This window comes from Ambystoma mexicanum, chromosome 7q (assembly GCF_040938575.1).
Source record: "Ambystoma mexicanum isolate Mex_15411 chromosome 7q, UKY_AmexF1_1, whole genome shotgun sequence".
NCBI lineage: Eukaryota > Metazoa > Chordata > Amphibia > Caudata > Ambystomatidae > Ambystoma > Ambystoma mexicanum.
This window is the reverse complement of record NC_090941.1, coordinates 504,491,789-504,513,811: the sequence shown is the minus strand read 5'-3', so window position 1 is coordinate 504,513,811 and position 22,023 is coordinate 504,491,789. Positions and strand designations below refer to the sequence as shown.

Sequence of the window (22,023 nt, the reverse complement as noted above, 5' to 3'; positions counted from 1 at the left end):
GAATCTTTATTTAAGGGCAACCAAGTGCCATTAATATACTCTATGCCAAATGTAAATCACTGTCAGAGATGTTGGATATCGTTACCATTTAATCATATTCACTGATTTAACATGTTTTTCATCTGCAGAGGATTAATTTCTATTGCATTGAATTATCTTTTCAGCTGATTGTACTGACTGATTTTAATTATGCTATTCATTGATGTTGGTATTGCATGTTTTTTTAATGTAAGTATTGAAAGCCTTATTGGCTGATGAATGCTAAATAAATAGATACACTTTTAAACCAATTCTAAATTGAGACCACATTTTCCAGGTTGTTTGTGTGTGTGTGGTGTGTGTGGTGTGTGTGGGTCCCTTTTTTGAATTAGTCTCAAAAGACATAAGAACCAGACTGACACAATCTAGTAAGTATTATTCCAGCATCAGAAAACCTAATCTTACATATCATGAAAGGCAGCCACTCAAGAACCTCATGACAAACATAGTAATCAAAGAAGCAGATAAGTGAGGAAACACATTACTGATGAATAGACTACGCTATATCAAAGTGGCTTTAGAATATCTTTAAACATCTCCAAAGTAGGCATGGAAACCTTGACTGCACCCAAAGAAAATCGGAAACTATTTTTAAAGGGTACCAAAAGCATTTTCTTAATGACAATGAAAAACTATTTTTTAAGATAATCCAATAAATCCAACATTATACTTTCTACCAAAAATACATAAACCCTTTGACAATCTAACACAGGTCAGACCCATACTGAGTGGAAACGACTCAGTAACAGAACCTTTATAGGAATTAATTGATTTCTTTTTACTGCTGACTGTGCTCAAACTAGAATCTTATATTGGAGTCTATGCATTTTATTTAGAGACTCACAGAAACAACTTTGACAAATGATTACTTCCTGGTTACTCTTGACGTCAACTCTCTTTACGCTTCAGTAGCTCACAACTTAGCCACAACAACTATCAAATATTACTTCAACCAGAAACCTGTCGGATGTTATGAGGTGTGCAAAATGTACTTATAGATGTTAGATTTTGCAGTGACTAACAACTTCTTTCTATTTAATGACCAAATGTACATACAATCTAAAGCATTGGCTATGGGAGCGCAATATACTCCGTCTGTGCACATTTATTTATGGGATATTTAGGAACTGACTACATCACCACCAGAACCCCCGTGGAGATAGTGTCATTGTTCAGTTACATCAAAAACATCCTAATGTTCTGGCAGGGGGGAGAAACCAAATTGAATAATTTTCTCAATTATTTGAACAACAATCAATTGGGGATTTTTATTAACATGCAATCCCAAACAAACTAGCATAACATCTTTAGATTTAGAAATATACATCAGACATGAAAAGAGAAGCCAGTTTGTTACGGAAACACACAGAAGTGAATTCCATTTTACGTGCAGATAGTTCACATCAGAAAGTGACTAGCCAAAATACCCCAACGGGAGAATTTATTAGGGCAAGGAGAATATGCAGTGGCCCCTATAAATAGCGAGGGAGCAAGGGACACAAACAAAAGATTTGAAGACGGAGGATAGAACGCCAATATCATACAAAAACCATTGGAAAAGGTTAATGCTAAGTCATGATGAGCTATTTAAACCACATATACGACAGAAAACCTGAGATTAATCCAGATGCGGTTAAATCCATCACACAGTACTGTACAGACAATTTTATTGTGCACAAAATCTGAAACATTGGCACATATTACAATTGGATCCTGTCATTATACAATGTATAGCTGAGTAACCCAAACAAATTTACAGAAAGGCTCAAACTATAAAGAATAAAATCAGCCCCAACCATGTATGCACTATTCATAAGAAGAATAAAAATCGACTAAAATAGTAACTAGTAGGTTTCCACAAATGTGGAACTTGCAAGTATGCATTTAAGCAATCGACAAAGTGAGTAAGTTAAACATCAGTGGATTTGAAATCAAGATTGAATAATTTATTGCCTCCAAAAGCAAGTTTGTGATCTATATGATTAAGTGCATACATGGATTACGTTACATGGGTAGTACTAAAAGAGAATTGAAGACAGGAGTTATGGAGCATCTTTGATCAAAAATGCAAAATATCCACAATCAGAAAATTGGTTAGAAGCTCATAAAATGGGCAACATCAAATTCATTCACTTCTTGGGAATTCTTTTAATTCATCAACCACTAAGCAGCGGAAATATTGATGCTCTTATGTGACATATAAGATCTAACTATGAATTTTTGTCTCTAAAAAGCGTTAGTTCAATTGCCCAAAACTCTGTGAATTTGTCTAGTTGCAACCAATTACTGAGCATATCACACATGTTGAAATCTACTATTTCTGATGTTTGTTAATCTGCTTAGAATCACATGCTGTGCATATAGTCCGACATCCAGTGGTAACCGCAGAGTATTGCATATTGTCTTTCGAGAATCGAAAGGGGACGTCGACATGGGCGTGCCTGTAACTCTATCCCTACATGACATGTAATGTAACCAAAATCCCTCACGCGTCGAGATCCCTCAGATTGTTTTTTTCCTCCCAGCATACTGACCACCTGTTGCAGAGCTTGTCAAAGACTTTGCTTATTGTCACATCGACCTTTGGTCGAATAATTATATAAATTATCCATATCGCCCTATCCGTCCCTTGTATTCGACAGCTGTTACAGACCTCCGCCGAAGACCTTAAAGAACTCGGGGGACGGTGATCCAGCTTGCGCTGCCGACCATGTGGCTGGGCCTTCCGCCAGCCTATACAGTAGGGAGAGTGTTGCCGGGGTGGACATTTCTATACAAATTAAGAATGCCTTTCCCTTTCCTTCCTCTTTCCCTTTCGGTCTTCATTACTCTACGCATCCTCGGCTATGGAGAGGACTCCATTTAGGTTTTGCCCTAATTTTAGGAGCAAATTCCCTAATATGGGCACAGACGGTATAACCGGTGCTTGCTGCTCGATCACAAGGAGAAAGGATGCGCGGCTTGTAAGCTCCTCCGTCCAAAGACATTAAAGGAGTGTAGAGTCAATCGGTGGGCGGCCTATGCTATGTCGAAGGCCGAATGTTCTCCCGCTGCCACCGAATGTGACGGCGAGAGTGATGATCATATCTCCGAACCGTAGGTTGTTGACCTTTCGACGGAACGCTCTCGTTCCGCATCGGCTGTCCCCGGCCCCGCTAGGCATGGCTTAGGCACTGCTATGGGGAAGTCACACCCCGGGGACAAAGGCGAATATGTACACAGCACAAAGCACACAACCCCAAGTCAATCTTTGGCCAGGTCGAAGAAGACTTCAGCGCCAACGGGTACAACGAAAGTGCCGACCTCGCCCGCCGACCGTCAGAATCGGCAGCCCTCCCCGCAGCCGCGCCTAGCGACTGTGCAATCGAAAACAAAGGGCGCTACCCCCAATATATCAAGTTCCGCCGAGACGCATTGCAAGAAGGCGTCCGGCGACAATAGGGTTCTGGGTCCGCCGAAGAAGGCGGTCACAGAAGACAAGGCCCCAGGACCGCTGAAAAAGGCAACCGTTGAGGACTAGGCCCGACTCTGGCGAAGAGGACCCCCTCACAGGCTGAAGCTACGCGCCTCCCCACCGCGGAGGACGTTGCTGGCAGCTTAGCCAGGATTGTCGCCGCAGATTCTCAGAAGCGGCAGGCTGGGTATGCGCTGAGGTCCAAAGATGGCCTAAGTGGGGGTACCGGGACCCACCCATAAGTGGAAGGAGAAGCACAGAGAATTCTCACCTCTGTCTGTGCCCCAGGAGGAGTTCTCTGAGGGCGAAGGAGGCCTATTCTCGACGTGAGACAAAAATCTCTACACTTTTTGACGGATGAACATGATCGAGACATTTTTCCACCTCTAGACCATTATAGGTCCTCAGTGTGGACTAGAGAAGAGTTTGAGAACCGTATGGAAAGGCTGGACAGGTTTGTTTCCTGTTAAGAACAACCCACACCAAGGAGGCCAAGGGATGAGAGCCCTGTGGAGCCCAAAGCTAAGTTGCCAAGACTTTTTGACCCCCTGTTAAGAAGCGGATATATACAATTACGACCTAGCAGAGGATGACATTCATGTTGATACCCAGGATGAGGGATTCATCAACCCTGAGGACATGCAAGAGCCCATAGAGGGCAGGGAAGAAGGTCCGGATGTGTGTGACCCCCAACCATGGCAATCCCCGGATCATCAAGATCCTGATATCTTGTGCCTGGACTCTCCCCAGTCCACTCCCACTAGGCAACAACCATCGCCAGTGGATGACCAATTGACTTTTAACGTAATGTTATGTAAAGCAGCTGATCATTTTAAGATTACTATGGATGAGGCAGTCCCCGAAGCTGACTTCATGGAAGACATCCTTAAGGAAAAACCACCGGCCAGCCAGGCCATTCCCTTCCTCAATTCAATTAAGAAACTTCTGGTGCCATTCTTGTCGACACCTGCTCTCACAAGAGGTGTCAAGACGCGAATAGAAAAACATTTTCGAACTTCTCCATCAGACCCTCTTTAAATCAGGGGTCATTCCACCCCAGACTCCCTGGTGGTGACTACTACGCGAAAGCGGGAAAAGGTCCCTTTGTCAACCGGCGAGACACCCCCTGATAAGGAAGGTTCTCAACGCGCTTTGCCAACAACAATACCTTGTTGGCCAGCTACGCCGATGCCCAGTGGGCTTTACTACAGGAAGGCATACAGGAGGTTCCTGAACCCCTATGTACTAGTCTCCTCTCCGCTATCTCTGAAGGCAGACCGGTGAACCAGAGCATTCTTAAGAATACTTTGGATTCTGCAGAAACGGCTGGTCGATCCCTGGCTCAGGGGACATTTCTAAACAGACATGCTTGGCTATGGAACTCTGGATTTAAGCCAGAGACGCAAGCGTCACTAATCAACAAACCCGTGGAAAAATCCAACCTGTTTGGGAAGGTGGTAGATGAGGCCCTCAAAACCGCAAAATAGGAGCATGACACCTTTAAAACACTGGACCAGATTACACAAAGACCCTCTACAAGAAGAGGATCTGGGTCCAAAAAGCTTTTTCGTGGCCAACGCTTCCCTCAGCAATAGTACTCATCGGGAAACAATTGGAATTCTACACAGGGAAATAGTAGATACAATACCCCGTATCCTCAAAGGGGTCAACGCCGTGGCAAAAGAGGCTGGATCTCTACCCTCAGAGGCTCTCTGGCCTCAGGCTCAAAATGACCCGAAGATTCCACCCCCCTCCCATGCCTCTCTGGTCAGGGGCCGCCTAACATCCTTTCTTCAGGATATAACTACAGACCAGTGGGTTCTAAAGACCTTGGCCCACGGGTACTGTATAGAGTTCAACCGGTCCCCAACATTCAGACCTCCACGAGCAAGACGACTGACACCAGACAATCTTAGCATTCTTCTGCAGGAAGTAGAAACGCTACAGGAGAAAGCCATAGAAATCTTACCTCTGGCACAGGTAAAATAAGGTATTTATTCAGTGTACTTCCTTGATCCCAAAAAGGATCTAACCATGCACCCTGTTCTAGTTCTGTGCCCAGCGAACAAGTTTGTAAAGCCACAAAAGTTCTGCATGGGCACACTGCAGGAAGTAATCCCACTGCTAACACATGGGGATTACATGGCAACACTGGATATGAAAGATGCATACTTTGATATTTCAATGTTGCTAGCGCACAGAAAATACCTCAGATTTATGATACAGGACAAGCATGATCAGTTCAAAGTACTACCCTTCGGCATAGCATCTGCACCGAGGGTATTTACAAAACGACTAGCGGTGGCAGCAGCATATCTGCGCAGACAATCCATCCCGGTCTATCCTTACCTCGACGACTGGCTCATAACAGGGGACTCCTACGAAACATGTCTGTCAAATACCCAAAAGACGATAGATTTTTTTATTCAGTCTGGGATTCTCTATCAACGAGAAGAAATCCAGCCCAGACCCCAGTCAGGTCAAACAGTTCCTAGGGGCTCTAATTCGAGCAAAGGATGGCCACGTCTTCCCCTCCAACGAGAGGGTCCAAAACATGTTGTTTCAGAACCCTCAGTATGTAGCCAGTCGAGAAATGACTGTACGCAAGGCCATGCGACTGCTATGAATGATGGCGTCATGCATCTACTTAGTTCTTCACGCGCACCTGCGTATGCGCCCAATGCAAGAGTGGCTCAACAGCCAGTGGTGTCAGGCCAGCGGACAGTGGGACAATCTAGTGGTTGTCTCGCCGGCCCTCGTTCTCTCGCTGCACTGGTGGTCGAGGGAGAACCTCTTGAAAGGGAAATCCTTTACCACCCCCACAGTGGAAGCCACTCTAACCGCAGACGCTTCTCTTACAGGGTGGGGCGTTCACCTGCTTCAACAGACAACAAACAGAGTTTGGTCATCAGACATAGCATCCAACCACATAAACCTGTTGGAACTGTTGGCAGTGCTCAAAGCACTAACATCTTTCCAGACACAACTGCAGGGGAAGACGATCCTGATCCTCACAGACAGCACCACGGTCATGTGCTATCTGAACAAACAAGGGGGCACTCATTTTCCAGGGCTGTCCAAACTGTCTCAGAACATTTGGAAGTGGGCTCTCAAACGCAACATGTTCCTACTATTCTGGCAGACGTACTCAGCAGAGACTTTCCGTTGCCCAGGGAGTACGAACCAGTCACAATGATACTGGCGGCCCCCATGTGGGCCGCCAACCCTGGTTCGCTCATCTGATGGAGATGGCCCTATCTCCGACGGCCGACCTGCCTTGCCCGTACAACATGTTGTCACAAGACAAAGTGGAGACGCTTCACCCATGCCCGCAGACATTGAATTTAGCGGCCTGGCTCAAGGGGTCATAGAGTTTGGACACCTGCAACTCCCTCAGAAATGTATGGACATTATCAGGGAGGCAAGAAAGCCGAACACCAGTTACTGCTATTCCAGTAAATGGAAACGGTTTGTCATCTGGTGCAAGTCAAAGGGCATTAACCCGATTTACTGCTCTCCCACACACATTGGGCCTCATTGCAAGGTTGGAGGTAGCCATGGCGCTATTAGCGCCATGGCTGCCTCCAAAATCCTTCCGACTCCGGTCTGGTGGATGGAGCAATTACCGGTCCATTCTGAGCTCGGCAGGACCGGTAATTCCCAATTCAACAGAGCCATTCCCCATTCCCATTTGAGCCCTCATAGGGCTCAATAGGAAGGGGGAAGGCGGCAATAACGGTACTGCAAATTGCCGTACCGTTATTGACTCCGGTATCCCTTTGTGGGTCCCGTCCTTAACGCCTGGAAAAACCAGGCATTAAGGAATGACCCGCAAAGGGAACTCGTAGTAGGGTGGTAAGGGATTACCGGCACCGGTGCCCTTACCGGTGCTGGTAATCCCTTACCGCCCACCTTGTAATGAGACTCATTGTGTTATACCTAACTCATTTACTTGACTCAGGCCTGGTCTTCAACTCCATAAAGATATACCTTGCTGCACTTTCAGCCTACACTACATCACAACAGAAAGTGTCATGGTTCAAAATACCAGTTATTAAAGCTTTCATGGAGGGAGTGAAAAGAATTCACCCTTCCATTTCTAACCTAGCTCCCGGATGGGACCTAAACCTGGTGTTGACTAGGCTTATGGGGGCTCCTTTCGAGCCCATGCACAAGGCAAGTCTTAAAGGATAGTTCCGGGACTTTTTTTTTATTGTTCCTATGGTTCGGCCATGTGTTTTTAAGCATAAATCGGTAGATCGTAGAAAACTTTCCTATGGACCTTACCCGACTTTTCGTCCATTAACGCACTCGAAATCAGCCGCCATTTTCTGATAATCCTATAATTTCCCCCCATCGCCCTGGCTCACCTGCTTTTGCGGCACTAAATCAAATCCCCCGCCCCTGAAACAGACTTGATCAAAACATTCATATTCCCCGCCTCTATCCGTGACGTGACTGAGCTGCGTAGGCAAACGCGCCCAGGCGTCTTCTACGGGACTCCACACAGAACCAGGAAATCAACACAGATGAGCTCAAACAACACATCGCGCCACAATTGGGAATCTGAAACTGTACTTTTAAATTAAACCGCAAGATTGTAAATTTGGTAAAGTACATTTATTTGACATCAAATGTTTTGAGAATATTCAGCGATTAGCATTTTTATTTGCTCACGTTCCAAAAAGTTCGTTTCGAGGCACACGATGTTCCTTTGCTGTACACAGGGTCTTAGATCATCTCACAATACAGCGCCACAATTCGGAATATGAAACAGTGGTTTAAAAGCAAACGGCAAGATTGTACATTTGGCAAAGTACATTTATTTGACATCAAATGTTTTGAGAATATTCAGCGATTTGCATTTTTAGTTGCTCTCGATCCAAAATATTTCGTCTTGAGGCAAGCGATGTTCGTGTGCAGTAGACAGGGTGTTGGTTTACGATAAAATAAGCTCTTCGGTCGCACTGATAATCGCATGGCTATTCCAACAACGAGGCACTAGGGCACCACAACGGTCTGTATGTTGCATCTAGCCGTTAGTACCGCGTAAGGGCATACTTGTACTTGGCGATCGTCCCACAAAATGGTCAGGGTGCTAACGTTGTTCACGCGGAGAAGCAGCTGGCGGTTGAAAAAGCCATCCGCCGGTGTCTGGTACTCGTGACACAGACAATAATGGACGATGTATCTATTTGAAAAACATAAAAAAAGGAAATTAGTCTCACCATCAGATCTTTATTAAAATTATTCATTTTATATATTAGGTCTGGAAATTATTTCATAGCTAGGACAGTGCAACTGGGTTTTATACGTCAAGGGGGGCTGTAGGATACTGAGACAGTCCCCCAGTGCAGGGGTTGAATAGCTATTGCCTCCATCAGGAGGGTAAGTGAACTACAAGCGCTCTCGATCATAGATCCCTTCGTAACAGTTCACAAAGACAAGGTGGTTCTGCGCACTCACCCTAGATTTGTGCCTAAATTCATTTCAAAGTTGGCAGAAAGAACCCTGCACACACTGGATGTACGCAGAGCTGTCGTGTTCTACATGGAAAGAACTCAACCACTTAGAAGGGCTAATCAGTTTTTCGTTTAGGTGGCGGCAGGAAGAGGAGGAGACGCAGTCTCCAAATCCACTCTCTAAATGAATTGTCAAATGCATTACACTCTGCTACAATCTTGTTACGAGAGAACTGCCCTTCAAGCCTAGAGCACATTCCACTCGAGGCACTGGGGTGTCCATAGCATTCATTGCAAATGTTCCCCTTGAATCTATTTGCAAAGCGTCAACCTGGAGTTCTGTACACAACTTTACAAAACACTATTGCCTAGACACTAATTCTAGGTCTGATTCTCAGGTGGGACAGGCAGTACTGAGACCTCTTTTCACTACTGTTCCTTCTCACAACCCACCTCCAACTCCGGGTACTGCTCCCTAGTCTATGCACACCATGTGATTCTAAGCAGATTAACAAATGTCAGAAGACATGCATTACTTACAACCATCAAATGTTTTTACGGTATCTGCTTAGATTCACATGCGCCCACCCTTCCTCCCCGCTTGGATGGAAGGAACATGGACGTCTTACCACTTTCTCTCTCTTTTCTGTACTCACTCACGATAGTCACAAGGCTCCTTCTTACCAGAAAAAATACAATCGGAGGGACCTCGACGCGTGTGGGATTTTGGGTACACTGCATGTCACGTAGGGATAGTGTTACAGGCACGCCCATGTCGATGTCCCCTTTTGATTCTCAAAAGATAACATGCAGTACTCTGTGGTTACCACTGGATGTCGGACCATAGGCACAGCATGTGAATCTAAGCAAATACAACCATCAGAAATGCTTTTACGGTAAGTAATGCATGTCGTACTGCAGTGTGTGTTAAACTATACTTCAATAGACCATTTATTAGGATATAAATGTCGGAATCGTAATGTAATTGTGAACATGACACTGATGTAATCTAATGTCGACTTGATGCAATTATTGCAAGTAATCGCAGGTGCCAAATAATAAACGCACTCCAAATGAATGCAGAGTTTTCACACTCAAAAATACATATGTATAATTGTAAAAATACTGATTATCACTGAAATCCTTTAAGATTTGCATAAGAAAACCTGTATGAACGTTCAGTTAAGAGTAAAGTTAACTTTAAATTGCGTCTTGACATCATCACGCAATGTCGAAGTCCCCCATTCTCGGATGAGTCGGCAGGAACTCTGCAAAATCTAGCAACTGTATGCCCTTGGGCTCAGCCACAGCGAGAATGGAGAAGGTTCTGTTTCTAGGTTGCACCGCTCTGTCGTCTGTCTTCCGGCCCAACCCTTCTCGCCTTGTTACCACTGGTGCAGTTTCCCCAGGAGCGTGCTCCGCTCACTAGGGTTGCATTTATGTCTCAAATGGATTTATGACGAGGTGGGGTATCCCATTCCTTCAACCCATGTTCCCCAGTCAAGTTGGGGATTTATTTTTTATTTATTTTTATTTATTTTTATTTGTATTTGGTTTAGTGAGCATTTAAACCTTTACAAAGATGATTTTCCTTTATTGATTTCCTATAGATAAAGAAAATACTTTTCCAGATAATAACACTAAAATGTAATCTGTCCTCACTGTCCGGTATGCTAGTTTAGGAGGCTAAGGGCCTTCATTATTCCCACCACTGCCGACGTGAGAAGGATTTCATTTCCTGATAGCAATCTAGTCCACAAATGCTCTGATGTGATTCTTTCAATGTTCTTGACAAATCTCCCAAATTTGTCTTGCCTCTACGTCGGAGTCCCCTCACATTCCATTAATACATGAAAAAGGGTCTGTTTTCGTGGACTGGCACAGATTGTACATAATGTGACTGCCTTATCACTCTGTCGTACTTCTAGGATTTCCCCTGTGGGCAGTATGTTCAGTCTGATCCTTAGGAAGCTGTTCCTGAACTTATAATCAGCGTATCTTTCCAGATATCTTGGTAAAAAACCTAGTTTTTTTTAATCCACTTCTACGAAGGTAAAATGTGGGATTTTCCAGAGGAATTGTATGGAGATGGAGACTTGGTGGATCTTGCTGCTGATTTGCAAGAGGCGAGTGGTCTGGACACCATCAGAATTCGACATGCTCCCTGCTCCTATTCTGGGTTAACTGTAGGCTACTTTTCAATGCCTGATAGCGAAGGTGGTTGGTAGCTTAGGGTTATCGGCCCCTTCTGGACCATAGGTGCAGTACGAGCTAACCAACATTATGGCTGATGATCAATAGAGAGAGAGAGATCCTACAGCCTTTCATCCATGCAGTGGAAGCACCGGTTTTGGAATTATGATAGAAACCAGTCTGTCTCAATTGTAAAGCGGGATCTAGTCATGAAGAACAGGGCAGCCACTTCTGACCCGCAATTCTGGTCTTCTCATGCCTCCCCAGAGGGCTTAGATGTCCAGGCAGCCATATAACCTATTTCCCTTCTTTTCCCCTGGACTGAGAGAGCAAAAGACTGGATGCTTGTGGAAGAAAGGTTTTTGGTTTATGCCAGTCAACATTAAAGACATCAACCTTCCCTCTGTCCTTTTTCCCCCCCCCGCTCCCCGCCCCAATCCCCCACCTCCAACCCACCCACCCACCAGTGAAATCCCTTTTGTTCCATGGTGGTTCTTATCGTTTCCTTCTATTTTACATTAAGTAAAGCCCACAGCCCCTTTTGTATCTCTGCCAGAAATTAGACGTACTAGAACAAGACGTACTAGAACACCCTTCACTGGCTCATACCCAAGATTAAATGCACCAAAGCAGGCAGAGCCAACGTCTCCTACATAGCAGCCAAACAATGGAACTCGCTTCCCCTGCACTCCGAGCAGAAAGATCTTACTGGGTATTCAGAAAAGTACTCAAACTGCAGTTCTCATAATCACAATCCACCGCCTACACCCAGAAGGGCCTGTCCTGCGCACTACCATAGACTGTACATGTTACCTATTGACACCAATTTGCTTGCATGAACTGTAAATGACATGTACCTGTAACAGTGACACAATGCCTCCGGGCTGCTTTGCACGCTATACAAATGAAATAAATAAGTCCAGGATTCTTAACCTATGTGGGCACCATTGTAGCATCTAGTCACTTTGGAGGTGTGCAAGCACATTTCTCCAATCTTGTTTAAAGGCCACTTGGTCTCCTTGAATTGTATAGGTTGCCCATTCTAATGCATCAAAGTTCCAGACCTCCTGCAACCATTCAAATTCTGTCGACAGGTGTTATTTCTATTTTTGTATTACTACCAACCATGCAGCTATAAGAAGAGCCATGTAAGTTTGTTTTTGCTTCTTGATGTACGAATTATGTTCTGAATCCTACAAGCCACAGAGCCATACATTTGTATCTATATTGTTCATCCCTTGCAACATCTCCTGTACCTGTGCTTTTACTTTGCCCAAAAATGGTTTGGAAGATCGGGCATTCCCACCAACCATGAATTCAATCCCTGTGCGTTTTGCATCCCCTCCAGCAATATTTTGGCACTCTTGGGTACATCGCGTGGAGCTGTGTCGGAGTGTAGTGCCATTGGAACATAATCTTATACCACATTTCTCGTGTCTGAATAGAGCGTGTTAATTTCGATGTGGTCCCCATAGATATTCCCACCTTTCCCCTGGTGTTTTGTCTCTGAATTTGGTCTCCCATTTTTCCATGTAGCGCCAGTGTATCGGGATAGCGCTATCTCGAAAGGGGTTGGTGGGCGTGTGGTGGCTGCTGTGAAAGTTGGGTCTGCCAACCAATGGATTAGTTGGAGGTAGCAGAGTTTGTCCCCCTTGGTTATCCACGTATTCAGTCTACAGTCCTCAAATGACCTTAGGTTTTGTCTCTGAAACATGTTGCATGTTTTATAGCAGCCTGCTTCTTTCCCGGCTTTAAAGGAATCCCACTCTATCCCCGGTGGGAACTGGAGATTATTAAACAGCAGTAAGAATGGGGATGGAGCAGTAGAGCAGGTCCCCCCATCTCCCAGATGTCGCCAGCCCTACTTTTCTGCTAATTCACGCAGTCTGTGGCCTATTCCCCTTCCCAAGCCATCAGTCCCGATAGGGGTGTTCCCGCCATCGCTCTAACCTGTCGTGCCCATATCTTCTGTGTTTATTTATCGCATTTGTTACACGCCCAAACCTGGGGGTATCACGGCATAGGTTACACGGATTGTTTGTCTGGTTACATCGTTAGGCATATACAGGTAGACAAGATGCATAGAGGTTTACAGTATAGGCTGCAAAGATAGTTATTTACAGTATATACAGTACGTGTCAAGAAGCATGAGCAGTTAGCATAGAGATGGTGCCTTGAAGGAGCAGAGCAATGCCATGTGCTCAGTCTGTTACCGAAGGTTAAAATTTGTTGAAGAGCCAAGTTTTAGTAAGTTTCTTGAAGCGCTGGTGGGAGGGCTCATTTCTAATGTGCGTAGGAAGCGAGTTCCAGATCCTAGGTGCAGCTACTGGGAAGCTGGCTCCTCCTGCCCTGGAGCTCTTGAACCTCGGGACAAATAGGTGTGTGCTCGAGCAGGATCTCTGGGTTCTAGTTGTGCTTTTTTGGGTGAAAGTTTTTGAGGTAGGAGGGGGCATCATTAGTGACGCATTTGTGTGTGATGATCAGGGACTTGAATAGGATTCTGGCTTGGATGGGTAGCCAATGTACTTCTCTCCAAATGTGGGAGATATGGTCAATTCTCTTTAATCCAATGGCTGCCCGTAGGGTTTTGTTTTGTAGTAGTTGTAGTTTAGCCAAGTTGGTACTAGTAGTTCATAGTAGCAATTTGTTACAATTGTCAAGTTTGGAGAGAATAAGGGCTCGAGCTAAGGTAAGGCAGTTTTGTGGGGTGAGAAATTGGCGGCTGCGTGCAATGAGTTTGGTGGTGTAGGCCGTAGCGGAGGAGAGCCACAAATGTTTGGTCATAGTTAGGTTGGAGTTTAGATACACACCCAGCGTTTTAACCTGATTGAGTACTGGAATGGAAGTTCTGAAGATGACAATGGCAGAGTAATCGGCGTGGAGAGTTTTTAGTCGGGACGGCGTGGGGGCCTACAATGAGAATCTGTGTTTTCGTCATTGAGACACAAGCTATTTGTGGCCATCCAGTTTTGTATGATTGCATAGATTTTGTTAATGTTTTTGGTATCTAGATCGTGGTCTCCCGTTATGGGGTTGAGGATCTGAGTGTTAGTCTGCGAAGTTGGTGTAAATGACCCATGGTGTCAAGAGCAGCAAACAGGAGTTTGGTATAGGCGTTGTATAGAATAGGTGATAAGCAGGAGCCTTGGCGGACCCCTAGGGGAACTGGTTTCGAGTCAGCCGTCTCATCACCAATGGATACACTCAAGGTGCGTTCTGATAGGATGGACTTAACCCAGAGGGTGGCATCTGTAGTGAAAAAGGTTTTTTTTTTTTCTGCCAGAGCAATGCAGTTTGTCATGATCTACCAAGTCAAATGTGGCAGACAGGTCGAGTAGGAGGAGGATACACATCTTACCACAATCTCTTAAGGGGTCCATCTGGATTTTGAGGTCTAGTAGGGCCGTTTCTGTGCTGTGTTTAGGTCGGAAACCGGATTGTCTGGCCCCTAACAGATGGTTCCTTTCTAGATACTCTTGGACTTGTGTGGAAGCTATTTTGTTGACTATTTTTTGTAGGAAGCAGACTGTGGTAATTGTTCTGTAGTTGGTGGGTATATTGGGGTTCAGAAAGGTTTTTTTTAAGAAGTGCGGTTACCCACACTTCCTTGATATTGGCAGGGATAGAATTGGTGGTGAAAGAGGCATTAATGAAGTTGGTAATGATGGGTGCTAGGGTGGGGGCAGAGCGTTTGACTAGGCAAGCAGGGAAGCTGTCCCCTTTACAATTGGATGGTTTCAGTGTGTCAAGGGTGTTGAGAACCTGGTCTTTGGTAACGGAGGTGAATTTTAATTGGGGGACTGATTTGCTGGCTTCGGCGTTGGGCGCAATGAGGGTCGTATTTTTGCTGGCCTGTATTTGCCTTTTCCTTAGTATTTTATCCTGTAGCATACAGACTTTAGCAGTTATGGCGTCCTGGGTGATAGTGCACCAGGCTTTGCTCAAGTTAGTGGTGATGGAAGAAGGGATGGGGATTCACATTCTCAGAGTAAGGATAATGGTTCTTTCGAATTGGATGAGGCATTGTTTATGCAATTCTTATTTTTTTTAATGAATTTATTTTTAGGGAGCTGGCTTTGTGGGTTATCACTGCTGATTTGTAGGTTTTGTTAGCTACCAAAAGTGAGTTTGTTAGGGCAGTGGTTGGGGATTTTTTGTGTAGATGCTCCAGCGCTCTTTTATTTCGGCGCAGGACAGTGAGCTCTTCATTGAATCAGAAGGTGGATCGTTTTGGCATTTCAGGGAATTATGGATATGAGCAGGGCTACTGAGTCGACTTCAGGCAGTTATGGTAGATGGTGCAGATGCTATAAGGGCTGGTGTGAGTTGGGAGGTGGGCCTTGTGGGTATCAACCAAGATGGGATCCAGATGTTCTGCTGTAAGTTTGCAGGTGTTTCTCACCATATTAGGTGGTGATCTGACCATGTGAATTTGGAGATGTATTTGAGCGATAAGTTTACATTTAGTGACAGGATCCAGTCCAAGGTTCTACCTTTGGAATGGGTGGGGGCGTTGACGATTTGAGTAAAATCAATTTCTTTAAGGGCCATGGAGAATGCAGTAGCTCTGTAATCAAGTATGTTATATCCGAGATTGATGTCACCTAGGACAATATATTTGGTGTTAGTCTTAAGGAGGGGGGTGATTAGTGGGATGTCTATTTCAGGGTGGTTGGCATTATTAGGTTGTCCGTATATGATGAGGATTTTAATTGTAGTTTTAGGGCCAGTTGTGGGTTTAAGTAAGAGTAGTTCATAACCTGTTACTAGGTCTAGTGGGCAGGATCTGAGCTGTAGTGATTTGGCTATAATGGCCACTCCACCTTCTACGGTGTTCTGGTGGTTGGCCCCAAGGATGGTGTAGTGGGGAGGGATGGCCAGGGCAAGTAGGGGGTCTGAGGCTTGGTGGAGCCACGTTTCCGTTATGACTAGGAAGTCCAACTGTTGGTCTAGGAGTAAGTAGTGTATGCCAATAGCATGGGATACTAAGGAACGTGAATTGAGAAGGGTGCCTTTGAGTTTGGGATTGGAGATTAGCATGTATAATGGGGGGGGGGCGGTTCTGTAGTTGAGGAGGGGGTGGTACATTGGGTATAGTCCGTTTTGACGCTGTGGATACATTGCAATGTGGGTATGGTGGGGTGGGCCTGAGGTTTACTTGCAGGGGTGTGGAGTAGGTGGGTGCGCGAGGATAATCTCACTAGCCTTGTAGTCCCTAGACTGGGGTGGGTGATGGAGAGTAAGGTTACGGCCGTTCTTGAACTGAGGCGTTCATAGCGTGTTCCTAGTCACGGAATAGTCCCCAGGGGGTTGGGGGGGTTTCTGGGACTGGAGGGAAGGGTGGTCTTTGGTGGGCTGGATGAGTATTTGGGGGCTATTTCTTCTCTGGACCGGGAGATAGTAAGTTTGGTATTGTGCAACCGCAAGGCTGGTGAGGGGATGGGGCATGTTTTAGGTAGGAAGGGAGTTGGGCAGGGGAGAGGGTGGCTGTGTGGAAACAAGTTGTGCAAGTCCATTACCCGACTGAGTGAAGGTACATTCTGAGCAGGGCAGTAGATTAGGCATGTTGTGGTCCCTGGTTTGTCTAAAAATGGGTATCTGCCAAGTGGATGCTTATTTGATTTAACTGGATTTGAGAAATCAGCTTTAGCCGGAGAAAGCTGAACATGAGCTTGCTAACTATGGCAGGTAAGATGCAACGTATTCTGAGGATGCAATTTGCAGTGACAGATGACATACAGCAAGTTCTGAACAGTATTAGCAGTGGTAAGTAGGATACAGCATATTTTAATGCATTCGCTGTGGTAGGCAAAAAGCACCACGTTTTTGATATGGCATTGGCAATAGCAAGTAATATACAAATTGTTCTAGAGGAGCATTAGTATAGCAGGTAGATACAGCTTGTTCTATGAATGCATTTGCGGGGCAGCTGAGAAACATGTGTTAACGTGGATTTGATTTATGATAGGTTATCTAGATCATGCTTAATACCCAGAGTTTTTTAAGCGTGGACCCAGGGATCGAACCTGTGGTGCTCCGTGTCGTCTTGCTTCCAAGACGAGAATGTTGCCGCTGAGCTATCCTCCCTGGGAACACAAAGATTAGGCGACGGCCATCTTAAAATGCAGTAAGGGAATGTGCTTGCAAACGAGTACCAAGGCAGCACAGACTTTGTGTAACAAATGAGAGCTGCAGCTTTAGATTGCTATATGGCACTTTGAGGCAATTTGCAGGATGTGCCCAAATGGCTCACCGCCGAGCTGCACGAGGTCTAATAAAGTCTGATGGCCTTACCTCGTGGCAGAAGGAACCAATTCGATGTTGGTGTGCTGCCCCTGCAGCGCACTGTGCAGGGTGGGCCTGCCTGGGTTCACGGGATAAGAGAACCATTCTCTTATTACTCAGAGTTGCGTCCCTTCATAATATTTGCAAAAATGGGGAGCCCCATATCCCCCTTGGTTCCTTGGGGCCATCAGAGTTCTTGTTGATATTCGGGGAGGCTTGTTTTGCCAAATATACACCAATACCAATTTATTAAGGGAGCTAAAAATGGTTTTAGGTAGCGGGGTTTGGAGAGCTTGAAAGTAATACAAAACCCTTGGTAATGCAACCATTTTCACTGCCATCAGCCTCTCGAACCAAGACGCTGACATCGGACTCCACCTCTGAAGATCTATTTTTATTTTCTCTTACAGTGGAGGGTAGTTGGCTCCATACATTTGCGATAGTGTCTTGGTTATGACTACACCTAAATATGCAATCCCTGTCTGTGCTAGTTTGTTGGGTGGGGCCCATTATCTGTTCCAGGCTGTCGGTGTGGGCCGAGAGGTTCAGGATTTCCGTTTTTTTTGTTTGTTTTTAAATGTTTTCATTTTTTTGTCTTATTCATTTTTTAACCCTGCCAGTGCCTGAATTCTTCTAGTTCTTCCATCAGTCCCGGTAGCAATATCTCCTGGCCCGATAATGCTATCAACATATAATCTGTGAATGCAATCTTTTGTTGTTCTCCCCCGCCATGCCAATCCCTTTAATCCCGTCCCAGATCTGTAATTTGGTTAACAGGGGTTCTAGATAGATGGCATAAAGCAGTGGGGACAGCAGGCATCCCTGTTTGGTACCCTGTGTTAGGGTGATGCTCCCAGAGAGATCACCATTTATTGATAGCCGAATGAAGGGGAATTGATAGTTATCCCGTATCATCTTGCGGTATCCTGCCCCAAATCCCCATATATAAGATCACGTGGAACAGAAATGACCATTCGACCCTGTCAAATGCTTTTTCCGTATCTAGCAAAGCTAATAGTGCCAGACGCTGTTATAGTTGTCTTTTCCGCCAAGTGACACTCTATGAACATTGTTGTGTGTCTGTCTTGTTGGAATAAATCCGGACTGGTCCAGTTTTATACGTTTTGGTAAACGTGCTGTCAACCTATTTGCCAGGATCTTCGTATAGATCTTTGCGTCAAGGTTAACCAACGTGATAGGTCTACACGAGCCGGGGAGCGTCCGATCCTTATTAGGTTAAGGGAACACCACCACCTTAGCTTCATTCATTGACACCCTAACCTTCCCAGTTGACCTAAATGTATTATATAACCTAGTGAGCCATGGCACTAAACATCCCTGGAATTTTTTGTAGAAGCTTGCCCAGTATCTGTCAGGGGCAGGGGCTTTAAGGGGTAGTGATTTAATTGCCTCGATTACTTTCACTCTCATAACTAGAGAATTCGGGTAGCGGGATCAAACTTGGATACACTTCTTGTTTGTCTTCCTCTGGGTTGTCTCTAGCATATAGTTTACTATGAAATTCATCAAATATTGCCAGGATCACCTCATTACCGTGATTGTGGGGTCCCCCCCACCCCCGATAGTTCATTTTCACTAGCTCATGTTTTATCTTTAGGCGGTCTTGCCAACAACCGGTCAGCTTTATTTGCTCCAATGTAATGCCTCTGCTTCGTATAAAGCAGGGCCTTCTCTGCCCGTTGTATGCAGAGTAGTTCCAGTTGACCCTGTATATGTCTCGGATTTGTGTGCTTTCCCGTTTGGTCCCTTTGCCTGCTCCCCCATTATTTCCTTTACCTGGTTCTCTAAATCTTTCTCCAGCTGCCTTTTTTGCTTGTCCCTCGCTGCATTTCTAGCTATCGGTTGACCCCTCAATACCACCTTAAATGCATCCAATGCAGTAGCACGGGTCATGTCCGGAGTCACATTTTCTGCAAAATGTGTCTATTTTTTTTTTTTTTATCGACTATTATCGAAACACAGTTTCCCTTTGACCGTCTAGTTCCCAAGCCGTGCAAGCTCAATGATCCATGCAAGTCTGTGGGCCTGCTGCTTCCCCAGCCTTGCATAGCTCATTGGAAATTCTGGCTGGAGAACTGCATGTCTTGTATGTGTGAGGGGGCACTCCTGTGCCTCCTTGCACATACAGAGCAGGCTAGAACTGGGCGTCTCGTCACACACGCTTAGGCAGGAAGCTTCCTGATTCCTGTTCGCGCTAGCTGGGGTTGGAGTGCTGGGGAGGAAAGTTCAGGACCGGTGGTAGAAGGTATGTTTGTTAAAGTATTTATTTAAATGTGTATGGAAGGATGGATGGATGCATGCATGCTTGTGTAATGACTGAGTGTATGATCATGGTTGCTTGTGTGATTGAGAGAGTGCTTGCTGTGTATGTAGTGTAAATTTGTGTGTGTTTGTGCTGGTCGTGGAGCTGATTTTGGTGAGTGGGGGTAAGAGGGTTGTACAATCTCCCTCTGCAACTGGCAAAATCTGCTCTCCTTTGGAGTCACTGCGGGGCCCAGAGGTTAGGACTGGACATCTATCATATATGTCTAGTAAAAAATACCATCCCTGCCCCCTGGGCGCCCCAGCGCCTTGCCATACACACATAATCACGATGATTGTGTGCGTGTGTTCGGCTTTGTGGGGCCAAGGGGACAGGCGACATATTTCGTTACTGGACATCTATGATAAATGCAAGATCAGTGCAAGGCGCTGGCGCACCACTGGGCAGGCATGATCTTTATTACTGGGCATGGTTGTTAAAGCAAGCATAAGTGTTATTATGTAACTAGACTTTAATGCAGCCAGTCTAGCCATTTCTCACTTTGACATGACATTTGGTATTGGGCATCTTTGATACAGCAAGCTTGTGATATGTAGCTGAACTGGCATTTTAGTGCAGGCAGTTTGGGCATGTTTTCATACTGTGGCATGGGTTTTTAATGGTAAAGCCAACTGGAGCGTGTTCTTACGTGGGGATACTGCCATATATTGGCAGAGCAAACATGGACATGTTTTCTTATAGTATCATTATTGGCATAATGCGCAAAACAAACACAAGTATTTGCTTATATGGGAATACTAGGGTATAATGGTACATTAGGCATGGAACTGTTTGTGCACAGCCAGTGTGAAAATGTTTTATACTGGCACACATTGTGGGCAAAGTCATCATGACAATATGTTGGTGAAATGGTCCTGTGCAATGTTGGCGGCTTGTATCAATTGGAATTTTTCATGAGTTACCTTACAAAACCAATTGCAAACTGTTGGCATTTTACCCAGTGTGCTCTAAATTGCACCATTTGAACCCCTTATTTTAAAAGATTTCTCTTTAGGAGACCCCCCCCCCCTCCCCAAACTCCCCTTGATTGGTTCAGGCTCCCTCCCTACGCTTGGTCGCTATGGCATATCGGAGAGAAAAATGTTTATGCCCCTCCAGTTAAATAATTCACTATTGTCCTTTACTACTTATAATATCAATAACGATCATTAAACTGAAAAATAATTCACCAGCCGCCACTGGTTTTGAGACTCTGATTAGGGACGGCAAGCAAGCTTCCCAGCAGATCCTTCAATCTGGTCTGGGTACTACAGACACTGGTGAAAACCATGTCCAGTGTTGCAGAGGTTTTCTTGGCTCAGAATGTCTGGTTTTGCTCCATACTTTTAAGAAAAACATCTGTTCATGCCCCTTTGACAGCATGAACTATTCAGCACTAAGGCAGACCAGTCCTTGAAAAGGTTTCAGGCCCCAAAGCAACCGCAAAGTCGCTGGAGCTAGCAATCCAGCAACCGTGGCCAGCAAGCCCTGCAGGCAGGGGCAAGCGATTTTGCCCCTTCACCTGTTATGCCGAAAAGTGAAGAGGTCAGGCACCCTAGGACAATGTCATTCCTAAATGAGTAGGGGCAAGGATACGACCAGAGGTGGTGCATCCGCCTCCACTGTGCCCACCGCAACCCCTGGCAGGTAGCCTCTCTGAAGTGGACCTCCGCCACCAGACAACTGTGGGAGGCAGGATATCCCAGTTTGGCAAGTAATGGATGATAACCACTTCAGATGCATGAGCCCTACTGTTGATCCACCAGGTTTACTACTTCCCTTTTGCTCTTTGCCCCCCCCCCCCCATTACTCCCCTTCCCGGGTCACCAATCCTTGCTTCTAGAACCGTCCTGCTGGAGGAGACCTGTCCGCTTCTGGCAAAAGAGGTCATAGAACAGGTACCCTGCTTGGAACGAGGTAGGGGTTGGTATACAACCTTTTTTTCCAGTGCAGAAATTGGACAGCGGTCCGAAACCCACCCTGGATCTGCAGCTTCTGAACTTATACTTATGCATAGGAACATTCAAGATGATCACTCTGGCCCAAATTCTTCAGGCCCTGAATCTGAACAATTGGCTTTTTTCCCTGGATCTCCAGGATGCCTACTTCCATGTGGCCATCCACAGTAGGCACAGGAAGTACCTGCGATTCAGAGTGGGGATTGGTCACCACCTTCTCAAGGTCCTAGGTGCTTTTTTCAGCTCTCGGGGCTTTCACCAAGCTGCTGGCTGTGATGGTGACTTGCCTCAGAAGGCAAGGCATTCTTG

The 22,023-nt window shown here is 45.5% G+C and overlaps 1 protein-coding gene across 3 annotated transcripts in view; it reads left to right on the top strand.

The window, feature by feature from the left end:
- RB1 (RB transcriptional corepressor 1) overlaps window positions 1-22,023 on the top strand; it is a 2,466,185-nt gene that overhangs the window by 633,458 nt on the left and 1,810,704 nt on the right. The window lies entirely within an intron of this gene.